At 41.0% G+C, this 12081-nt stretch overlaps 1 long non-coding RNA gene across 2 annotated transcripts in view; it reads left to right on the forward strand.

Annotated features, from left to right (window-relative positions):
• LOC126958125 (uncharacterized) overlaps positions 1–11666 on the forward strand; it is a 103239-nt gene extending 91573 nt beyond the window's left edge. The window contains exons 1-3 of one of the 2 annotated variants that reach the window (XR_007727115.1): positions 3627–3845; positions 7670–7768; positions 10691–11666. This is a non-coding gene — a long non-coding RNA (uncharacterized LOC126958125). Of the gene's footprint in view, positions 1–3626; positions 3846–7669; positions 7769–10690 lie in introns of those variants that run through there. The other variant, XR_007727116.1, reaches the window with a different exon arrangement.
• The last annotated feature ends 415 nt before the right edge of the window (positions 11667–12081 follow it).

Raw genomic sequence — 12081 nt, forward strand, 5'->3', positions numbered from 1 at the left:
GTGTCACTGACTCATTCTGTGCCTCAGTTTCCCACATCTATAAAATGGAAGTAGTCATCATACCTGTATCTTAACACTAGAACAGTGTGGGTCATAGTAAGCTCTTACTAAGTGCTAGGTGTTATCATGATTATTGTTGCTTGGCTTAACAAGCTACCTAAGGGATTTTCAAGGGCAACTTTCACTCCATATGACTATTCCCTTTCTTGCTGATGTGATAAATTTCATGGGGCTTACTTACAGAAAGCAGGACCTGTAGGACTGGGAACATCTCCAAAGTTCAGTCTTCTCAGGGGTCCCAAGAATTATGATCTTCCAGCTCTGTGGGAAGGAGGGTCACATTCCTGCTCAGGCTCCCTGACCTCCTCATGGCTAAGCTAACCTTGATGGAAACTTCCAACAAAGCATTTCTGCAGAGTGATCCATAAAGCATGACCTAGAGCTATATTAAACCTACAAAAATCAGCCTCCAACAGTGAGAAACAGTTTTATATGATAAAGTAGTGATTACATTTTCTAATGATTGCTCAAAGTATTCTGTAATCTACAGGGAATATATTTCATAGCTCCTGGGAGCCCTCCCAGCTCCCCTATCTGTCATTCTAAGTTTAAGTAGAGCACAGAATATGAGGAGAACAATCTTGGCATACATTATCCTTTTGGGAACTCAATATATGCCATATCCATGTAATTAACCCAGGTTTAGCCAGCCTACTCATGATGCTGCAACTTGTCCTCAGCAACAAGGATTAAACATTGTACGAATTACCTATTGGGACTCCCACCCTCACCCCATTTCTTTTTTAAAAAATAGGATCATATTTTTCAGACTCGTAGTAAGCAGTTTCCATTTCTCAGCAAGAAATTTTTTTTCTGTTAAAATGTTTAGCGCTGTGGATGATTGTGAAGTCTTCAGAGGGGCTTATGGTGACATGTAGTGGGCCCCTGTCTAACATTTCATCAAAGGAGCTTTCCCATCAGAGAGCATAGAGCTGTTTTTCCAGCTTATCCGTCAAACTGGCTTCCAAGGCAAGCATTCCTGGCTTGAAGTTCGAATCCCAAGAGCAAGACTTAACAGTTTTCCTGCAGAAAGAGCAGTGTCCCTTCCTTTAACTTGCAATTGCTAATCATGAAGAACATGCTCTGTGTTCAGATTCTAATAAGCTGTAGAAAAGATAGGAGGACAGTAGAAAACAGAAAAGCAGGATTTATTGGGTCTATTTCAGGCTGGGTCAGTGTTGGAGGGGCAAGTAGCTTTGTTAATTGATTTCAAAGAGGGAGTCATTGTCTGCTGTTGAGAATGAGGCTGTAAAGGTTATTTTCTCACTCAATAATATGCACTGGGTCCCAAAGACTTCTATTTAAAATATAAAGCTATAATGATATCATATTCTATTATAGAACATGAAACATTAAGTTGAAAGGGACTTACAGATAAATAAAAGCATATACACTTAGTACATATATATATATGTGTGTGTGTCTGTATGCACACACAAGTACATGAGCACATGTCTGCCCCAGTGTCAAGCTCGATGCTGTGCATGTGTGTTTCATCAAAGAAGCACAGATTTGGAATGGGGGCTATTATTTCCAGTGACTTGCTGCCTCGGGGGCAGCAAATGGAAAAGAGCAGGGCAGCCTGCTCTCCCAGCGATGTTCACTGCATCTGAAAGGTCATGTCATGTTTCCCGGCAATTGACTCAATGGGTTTGGATTCCGCAACATAAGGTCGGGCCATTTCCACTTTGCTTGTGTTTCCTGGGGAACGTGCCTTCCAGTTGTTTTCACATTGACCTCATTACCCAGTCCTGGTGATGAGCTTGGCATGGACATGTTGTGGCTGCGGCCGGCTCGGGGCTGCCCTGCCCTTGCAGACCCCATGCCTCTGCCTTGATCAGTGTGGCTGGGGATGCCTATGCCTTGGCTCAGAAAGGTCTGATCCCTCCCCTCCCCCTGCAAAGGCCCCCTGCATACAACTGAACAAAGATTACAGGAGGACCAGGATGTGATGGAGGGGCTGGGGACCCTTCCTCCCATTTATGCAAGGGCAGGCAATGAAGAGGAGAGTCAGGAGACACCCAGGCCCCTAGTCTCAGATCTTCAATGCATGAGCAGAGGGACCTGATCAACACCAATATAACATTTCCCAAAATCCCCAGCTCCTTTTCAGAGTGAATGTTTTCTAATCCGTTCTGGAAGCTCATTTTGAGCAATGAGAAAGTGATTTTCTCAAATCCACTGTCTCTGTATACTTCCTGTCTACAACCATTTCTGCTGGGTCTCTTTCAAGGGAATTAGAATACTTTCTAAAAAATAATTGTTTTGGCTCTGGGAAGTGCACTACACCAAAGTAAAAATACTCAGCGAACTCAAGGTTTTATTTCCCCAAATGACTGAGGAACTTGAGCGTGAATCAGGGATGAAATGCTTCTATTAGCTGAGTCCTAGACAGTCAATTAGAGGGGACTGGGCTGGGCTGGGCTGGGCTGGGCTGTAAGCCCATGAGGATCTAGGCCTGCCATGGTTCCATCCTTTGTGTTGTGATAATGGGTGGGTTATTTAAAATCTCAGGGCCTGTCAAATGGAGGATTAGTATGAGGATTGAAGGAGATCACACCTAGGGAGTACTTAATAAAGGCTAATTTTAGTCATTTACCTCTGTGTTTCCGGTTTTCACTATGGAGTGATTTTATTCACCTGGGTCTGGCCAATTACTTGGTGAAGCCAGAAGAGAGAAAACCAAAGTCTGATGTGGGGGAAAAAAATTCAGGAAGCCGTCATGACTCTAGAACTAGAGATATTCAAGGAAAAATTGGATGTCATACTTAGGGAAATAATATTGGAAGACTTTGTGCCCTTGTGTATGAGTCTGAAGGAGATGACCCAGCAGCTGATCTGTAAATAAAATGCTTTTTTTGTTGTCTAAGATGTGGGCACTGTGGGAATGGCAGGATGTGTCGGGCACTTTGAAAAGTGATAATACAAAAGCGCTGCAGTACAGTGAAAGCCTGATGTTTCTCTTCATCACAAAAACTATATTCGAAATGTGAAGCCCATTCTAAAATGCAAATACGACCAGGCTGCTTCCTGTCTTACAGTAGACTAGCCTACTCTGTATAAATGTGTACAATGAATTTTTCAACAGAAGAGAAGTTTATTTTTGTGCTCCACGGTCTGAGGCAGCTGTTGTTGGTTGGTGGGAAGGTTTCTTCCATATGATAACTCAGGAATCCAAGCTCCTTTTGACTTACGGTTCTACTGTCTCCTACCCCCTTGTCATCCTCTACATGAACTGGTGAAAGGTGAAAAGATTTGTAGGAGGGGCGGTCGCCTATTAAAAGCCTTGGCCAGAACAGGCACCATCTTCCTTTTCATATGCCTTTGGTTAGGACTCAACCACATGGCCACACCTACCAGCAGAAGCTGCTGGAAATTAGGGTCAGCTGGACATCCAGGAGGAAGAAGAGGAGATGGCTCCAGCTGGGCAGCCTGGGGTTTTGGCACATTCCGTTTCCTAAAGTCCTTCAACTGATCCCACACTGCTCTGAGATTGCAGCATTGACATCAGGCAGTCACCATCTGTTATCTTTGAGAAACAGATAAAAGCTATGGATTTCTCTCCATGCTTATACCCATTGCCAATTCTGCTTGCAGGTTTACAGAGGGTTCCCAGATGCCATCAGTGGAATTCCTAACCTACAGGGACAGAGAAATTGCTCTCGAAGTAATGTTTTCACGATGGACTAGTGCACCTTCAGAAGACCTGCAGTGGATACGGAGCACGTAAGGGGCAATTTCGATGCCAGCATCCCTAGGATTGGTTGCTGGGGAAATGCATAGAGGTAAGCTGCTAGCCCGAGCTGAACTGTTTCCTCCACAGTGCTGCTAACAAGGCTCTGCTTGATCTCAGTCCTCTGCTGTGTGGCTCCCCACCATGAAGGCGAGTCTGACTTGTGTACACAAGGTTGAGAATCCCCAGGCTCCAATTGTATAGAAACGTGTGCAGGTGTCATAATTAGCCATTTCCTGCCAAAACCCCACAAATAAGCTACAATCCTCGAGACAACCCTCTGGAACCTTTTACAGAATTGTTTGCAGACCAAATAATATTCATCTGTAACCTGCTTAATTACCCAAGCCATATATTTAACTGCCCCAGACTTGCTGGTACAAATTTTACAGAGAATCGGATGTAAGGGGAGTTAATGGCAGGAGGGCCTTTAGCCACCATGTGGACCTCAACAAAGCAGAAACCAAGGCTGGTCTGCCCACGGACCAGTCAGATGGGTGCAAGGTTGCAGTTTCCTGTTCTATTCCTTGCCTGTCAAGACCAATAAACATGTCATGAAGTGACCAGAAACATGTGGATTTGGAAAGGCAAACATTGACATTGAGCACACTGTTTCAATGGTCTGAGCTGCTTCTCCTGTCTCTCTTGAGGGGAAGTTAAGGCACTAGATTGTATAAAAAGTGCAAAACCCCCTTAAATACCTGGTTTTCCACCTCCTGACATTTCCCGCATATCTCAGGAAATACATGAACTAAACGAATATTTTCCCCTCTAAATTAAGAAAATCAAATTTCATGTTAAAAAGTCTAAATGATATTTAGACTAATGAAGGCAAGGACTTGAATTACGCTTGCTAAGGACCTAGATGAAGTCTTCCCTCCCCCTCCTCCTGCAGTTATTAGCGAGACGTTGAGGGAGCCACTGTGCATTTTACACTACAACAGAGATGCCTGCTGGGGATGGCGTCCTGTGATCTGCCAAAATGTTTAGAGTCGGCACTGTTGGATAAACAATTGTTCAGGTTATCTGGAGATTCATGCAAATGTATTTTCATCACAAAATTTATTTGTAAGTGCATAGACACAGCCACAGCCTCTCCATTCAGAGAGTCACAGTTCCCATCTGGTTTTGCAGTTTTGAAAATCATGTTATACCTGCTAGCCTTTTCCTCACCACAAAGGCTGTTCCTGGGCCAATGCAAACTTAACTGTATGGTTAAATAAGAAAAATCAGATGAGAAAGTATTGTGTGAAATACAATATTGAGAATACTGGGAATGAACAAGATGTAACAGGAATACAGAAACAGTAATATTCTCTCCCATATTTGCAAAGTATAGTATGTGTGAGTGTGTATGAAAGAGAGAGAGATTGGATGGCATTCCTTTGAACAAAGCTTTATTTAAAATATTGAAATAAACTTACATTGTTTGCTTTTCTTATTATTGTAAATAAGGCTTCAATGAACATCTCCCTGCAAATGACGTATTTTCTTCTAAATAATTTCCTCCAGAATAAATTATATGCAGGGGAATATTTGGCGAATGGGTATGGATTGGTTTTTGGTTTTTAAAATAAACATATTGCCAACTTACTTTTCCAGAAGAATTATGCAAATTTATGGTGTTACCAGCAAATAATGAATTTAACAATTTCTCTGCAATTTTATCACTGTTGGATTCTGCCTCATTCATTAACTAAGTCTAAAATGGTCCTCATTATTGTTTGAATTTGCTTTTCTTTTATTTATCACAATAATATTTTGCTGTGTGCTAGCTTACTTTTTGTATTTTTCGGGGAATATTCAAATATCATGACTTTTGATTTTGCTAGATAGTGTTCTTTTCCATTTGAAGGAGCCTTTTATAAAACATCAGCATTATCCCTTCAAACATGTTGAAATCCATCGGTGATAATTATATTCATATGTATAAAATGTGCATAACAATTCATTGCCTGGGCTATTGCACTGAATTATTGTGATAATGCATTTGAAAGTGCTTTGAAAAATCCCTAGCATTATGTACACGGAGGTATATGATGATCTTAATATGGAATTTATACTTAGTTAAAAGTATAAGTATAAATAGAAATATACTCTGGCAATAAGTAGTTCTGTAGGAACTCATGAGCAAAAAATCTGGGTATTTTAGCTAATCATAGTTTCAATAAGAGAAAATATTGGAACCCAAGTGATAAGAGGTTAATATGAGACACAATTTATGCCTGAATATGTGATGAGCTTTTCCTCCAAAAATTATGCATTGGAAAAAAAGCCACCTTATATTTAAGGTCTAATAAGTCTCTCATATTACAGGAAACAAGAATATATTGTATTATGAAGACATATTACCTCCATCAATGCCAGTATTGAGGCTTACAGAGGCCCCTTGACAGAATTAGTTAAAAAAAAAAGGAGGCAAAGAAATTTCACATCAATTTAGTGATTATTCCTGGGTGTATGACCTCACAGTTTTAAATGCAAAATGTTGATTTAAACAAGTTTTTTATTGATTTTTAGAGATCACTTGACAAAGCCAACAAATAGGGGGTTATATTGTGGAAATCACACATCTATAAACCTATGAGATGAATTTCAAAAGCCCAGCTGCCTAGTATTATGCAAATAGACACTTGTGGCTTGGGGGAACAACATAGTAAATGCACCACACACAGATGTAAACTTAAACCTTGAACTACAAGTGTAACTACAATATAAAATAGTATGGATGACTCTCATGAGCATAATATTGACTAAAAGAAACTAGACACAAATAACTCTTACATAAAATTCAAAAGCAGGTACCTTTAAACTGCTGTGGTAGGAGTCAGGATAACGGTTTCCCTCTGAAGAGGAAAAGGGCGGGGCTTCTGGGGCACTGGTTTGTAATGAGGGCCAGAGTCGTTCTGTTGGCTCACTTTGAGCAAAATCAGTGAGCCAAACACGAATGATTTGTGCCTTTTTCTGTATATGCATGTTTTACTTAAATGAAATTTTTTTTTGTTTTTTTGAGACGGAGTCTCGCTGTGTCGCCCAGGCTGGAGTGCAGTGGCGCTATCTCCGCTCACTGCAAGCTCCGCCTCCCAGGTTCACGCCCTTCTCCTGACTCAGCCTTCCGAGTAGCTGGGACTACAGTCGCCCACCACCACGCCCAGCTAAGTTTTTTGTATTTTTAGTAGAGTCGGGGTTTCACCGTGTTAGCCAGAATGGTCACGATCTCCTGACCTCGTGATCCGCCCACCTCAGCCTCCCAAAGTGCTAGGATTACAGGCGTGAGCCACCGCGCCTGGCTGAAACTTTTCAAAAATACTACACTTTGAGCAATTTAGAGCTAAAGATATATTCTGGAAATCTGTTTTATTTATGTGACTCTGAAGGTGGCTCCAGTGATGGCAGGGATGATGTAATGATGCAAATGAAGAGTGAATAATTTTTTTTTGATGACTTGTGTAGAAAAGAAAAGCCACGTTTTTATTTTGTGGTTGTTGTTGAGATGGGGTCCCACTATGGTGCCCAGGCTGGTCTTGAACTCCTGATCTCAGGAGATCCTCCTGCCTTCACCTCCCAAAGTGCTGGGATTAACAGGCATGAGCCACCACATCCAGCCAGAAAAGCTATGCTTCTAAATTGATCTATTCTATTAGAATGTGTGATTCAGAATAAATATGTAATTTAATTCCTAAATTACCAAATTCAAATTTTAAAGTAGACTTTTCACTATTTCATTCTAATTCTTCAAATTTATATCTAAGTTGGTCAAACAGTGTGTTGTGGATTCTCCCATTGGCAAACTGTAGCATGGCCTTGTTTGGTGGGATTTTTTTTTTTTTTTTTTTTTTTTGAGAAGCAGTTTGAGCTCATCTTCTGCATGTTTAGTTCTAGGTGCAATGTTTTAAAGGGAAGACTTATATTATGAAGCTAGGTCAGAAGAGGGTAACTAGATACTGAGGAGCTCCTACTTGGAAGGGCTGTAAGGTAAGATCAATCTTGGTGTAGAGGGTGTTTATGAATATGGGAAAGGCTGTCAGGTGCAAAGAGGCTGGTACAGTCAGCTGGATCCAGGGAAGAGAACTAGGATGCCTGAGTGCAGGGCACACTTCAAGCCAGTATTAGGAAGAATTTCATAATGACTGGAGCTCATTAGAAGGGAGATGAGATATCTTCAGATTAATTCCCATAGATTCAAGAATCCCTTAGATTAATCCCCTAGAAGATTCTGGGATAATCTGGATAATTATTTGCTAGAGATGTGGGTGGAAGGGATTTCTTCAATGGATCCGGTCTTTTTATGATTTCTCCCAACCTCAAGAGCTCATGACGTCATGGTTCCTTTCTTAGCTGTCTCCAGTTGGTCAGCTCTGTGTCTGCAAAGTTTAGAAGGTGAAGAGCTTATTTGTGAAGTGGTCCACACCATAGAGTCAAGCCATTTTGGCCCCAACCAGGAGCCAGGATAATCTGGTTTGATTCTTGACAGGGATCAAATGAGCCAAAATAACATTTGTTCTCTTAGTTATTTTTTCTAGGTCAACTTCTGAACCACTGGTGTGTTTTGTTTAGCTTAGAAATTAAAACAAGAGCTTGTTGCCAACATTTAGAAATAAGGAATTTTTTTTTTTAAACTTCAGATTCCTGGGTTTTTCTTGAAAAGCCTGTGGTTAGGCAATGCTGGACCCTATTCCCACAGGCAGTGATGGGGTCCCTGTGTTTCTTGCATTCTGTAGAGGGGCTGGCATTCCTGGGCTCACTGGGCGCCCCCCCCAACTGCTTCCCTTATTCACTCACATTATCTGCCTGGCCCCAGAAGCTGTTGAGCTTGCAATCCCTTTTCTAAGAAATATTAATAGTTTTCCTTTCTTTTGCACATAATTTCAGTTGCCTTTAAAATCAATTAAATTTACAGTGATTAGTCCATGGTAATGAAAAAACAGAGTCTAGTGCCTGTCAATTTTATATTCCAAGTAAAAGTGACCCTAAGAAGAACTGGTAGATATCTGCTCACTTGCTTTTCAATGTGAATTTAGAATTTTATTTTTCTTGTGGCCTTAATCTCTTTGCTCCTCACTTTCTTCATCTGTAAAATAAGGTTACTGCAGTAACAGACAACTACCTCAGGAATAATTTTTGTGGATTAAATAAGGTCATACTGGGAAGCACTTACGTCAGTGCCTGGCAGATAGAATGCTCTCAGTAAACATTTATTAAAAAGAGGGAGTATAATGAAGGAATGATCTAAAATTCATATTGTCTAAAATATGCTCAGTAGAATACATTGAGCTAGAAATCTCAAAATATTTGCTGTGGCAATAAATTGACAAACATTTCAATAATTTAGCTGCTATTGTGTTTGGTGGGATTCATAAAGGGCACGCCATTGTCATGTTCACTTTCCAGCTCTCCTGCACCAACCCAGTGGTTACCATAGCCCTAGAAGGAGCTCTGTTAGCCTGGGGATGATCACTTGATGAGGCTGGTGTCCTCTAAAAAGTGGTAATAGTTTCCCCACTTGCTTATCTAGGATATCTCTTGAGGAAATTGTCTTCAAAAAGAGAAGCAAGACTAAAACCTAAACAAATGAACAAACCAAATAGTTAATTCCTTTTGGAATAAATGGAACAGCAAAAGTCTTTCAGGTATTAACTTGGTGTCAGCCAAACTCAAGGTTAAGGGCACAGTCTTCCAAGACTGTCAAGTCTCCCCAAGACTTCTGACACCACTTACAAGTTTCGGAGTCCCCAGGGCCATCCTCACATGAGAAAAGGTAACAACAAATTTAGGGGTTCCCATGGACTCCCTCAGGTTTGATAAATTGCCAGAATGACTCACCGAATGCAGGAAAGCACCATACTTAAAATTACAGTTTTATTATAGCAAAAGGACACAAATTAGAGCCAGCCAAAGGAAGAGACACATGGGACAGGATTTGAGACTCAGAGGGTCACAAATGTAAAGCTTCAGTGTCCTCAGGGATGTGTTACCCTCCTGTTGTTGAAGTGTGAAAATGTGCAGCATTGTCAGCCTATGAAGGTCACTGTCTTAGTCACTTTGTGCTGCTCCAATAAAATATCATAGACTATGTACTATACATAAAGAACACATATTTATTTTTCACAGTTCTGGAGGCTGGGAAGTCCAAGCTCAAGGTGCCAGTGTCTGGTGAGGGCCCTCTCCTCATAGGTGACACTGTCTCAGTGACCTTAGAAGGCAGAAGACCAGAAGAGAGCAAACTCACTCCTTCAAGCCCTTTTATAAGGATCCTAATTCCATCCATGAGGGCTCTGCCCTTATGCCTGAATCTGCTCCAAAAGGCCCCACCTCTTAATACTATCACATTGGTGATTACATTTCAACACATAAATTTTGGGGGGACATTCAGATCATAGCAGTCACCAAATATCAGTGTCCAGAGTTTTTATTGGGGTTTCATTATGTAGGCATGATTGATGGAATCCTTGACCAGCTGATTACCTGACTGAATGTCCCAACCCTCTAATCTCACTGGGCTTTCAAGGTGGCCAGCTTTCACCCTTAGTCATCTATGAGCACAAACTCTCCAGGGGCCCACAATGAGTCACCTCATCAGCATAAGAGGAGTCCGCCATGAATAACAAAGGCACTGCTATCACTCAGGAAATTCCAAGGATTTAGAGATTCAAAGGCTAGACTGCTGCTCTTTGGGTAGAGTTAATTCTTTACTACACAGGCACCTACCTGGGGCAGGCAGCCTCTGTCTGAGATGGTCCCCACTGACCTCCAAGTGACTGAACCAAGTGACTCATTTCTGGCAAATAGAATACTAAAAATGTGATGGATATCATTCTGGGATTAGGGTACAGAAAGGCTCTGACTTCCTTCCCCATTATTCACCATCTTCTTCTTTCGCTTCTTGCATTGAGGAAGGCAACTGCTATGTTGTGAGCTGCTCTATGGAGAGGCCCATGTGGAAGGAAGTGAGGGAGGCCTCTGGCCAACAGTCCAGGAGGAACTGAAGCCCTCAGTCCAACAGCCTGTGTGGAACTGAATCCTGCAAACAACTCTGTGTGTAAGCTTGGAGGTGGATCCATACTCAGTCAAACCTTGAGATGGGACCCCATGCCCTGCTGACACTTGATTGTGGTCCCAGCTAGGCCACTGCTGAAGTCTTGACTCAGAGAAACTATGATATAGTAAATGTTGTTTCAAGTTGGTAAGTTTTGGGATAACTTTTATATAGTGATAATTTTTATATACTTTAAAATAACACATTGCCCTATCCTTTGCTTACACTTTTCTCTTAGAACTCTGCTTGCCCATATATTACAAATATCTTTCAGATCATGGGCTGAAAGGTGGATTATGGATGCAGTGTTTAAATTTAGCAATGTCATTTATGACTGTTCATATGAGCTTTGCTGCATAAAATGTTGATATTAATTTGTTTCCCTTTAAGACATTCTTAATAATTACCTCTCAGTATTTTCTTTGTAGTCAATTAATATAAGATGAATGTAGTTTGTAGGTTTAGCCTTTCTTAATTCGTATACAAAACACACAATGTCTAACCATTGCTATTTAAAGATTAACTAGGAGGAGGTGATGGAAACTGTTTAGGGTCACCTTCTTTACACATTAGGTCTATTTCCCCTAACTTGAGTATATATTAAACTAGTGGGGGATTGAGCTACAAAAATACTACTTGGTGAGAATTTTTTTTAATACAAATACTCAACTCTGAAGTTATGTTTTTTGTGGAAAGCTATCACTTTGGAATTTGAATTTTCTTGGAGCTAAGCCACTGGTAGTTGTAAAAGCTACACCTGTAAATTTGCTCCCTAGAAGATACTTTCGTTTAGTGACCACTTGTTTCTCTGTGGATAAATTCAATTATAAATTACAATCGAATTGACTTTTTCATAGCATCCTTCACTCTCCAAGTATCTCAAGTCCTCTGTGAATTATAAAGTAATTACAGTGCTCAAAGGACAGTTTCATAATTGTGTCCATGAGTACAGACTTTCTCTATGTTTGAGAAGGGCTCATTCCCAGCCGGGAACATTAAGTTGGATTTTATTGAGACTGGGGACTGCTGGTCCAGACAGCTGGGTGATCCCCTGTGCTATTTTGAAAAGTATCCTGGGATCTTTAATTTCCACCTGGATGGTCAGGGAGGTGAGAGAATGGCCCTCACTGGGTGTTACCTTGTATCCCACTTGGGGTCTTGAACCAGGGGACCCCCAACCCCAGAGGTGAGATGTGCAATATGGTCAATTATACAACCTCTTAATTATTTTTGCTGAATCTCAAGTGTATTC

The sequence above is a fragment of the Macaca thibetana genome, chromosome 7 (assembly GCF_024542745.1).
Source record: "Macaca thibetana thibetana isolate TM-01 chromosome 7, ASM2454274v1, whole genome shotgun sequence".
Taxonomy (NCBI): domain Eukaryota; kingdom Metazoa; phylum Chordata; class Mammalia; order Primates; family Cercopithecidae; genus Macaca; species Macaca thibetana.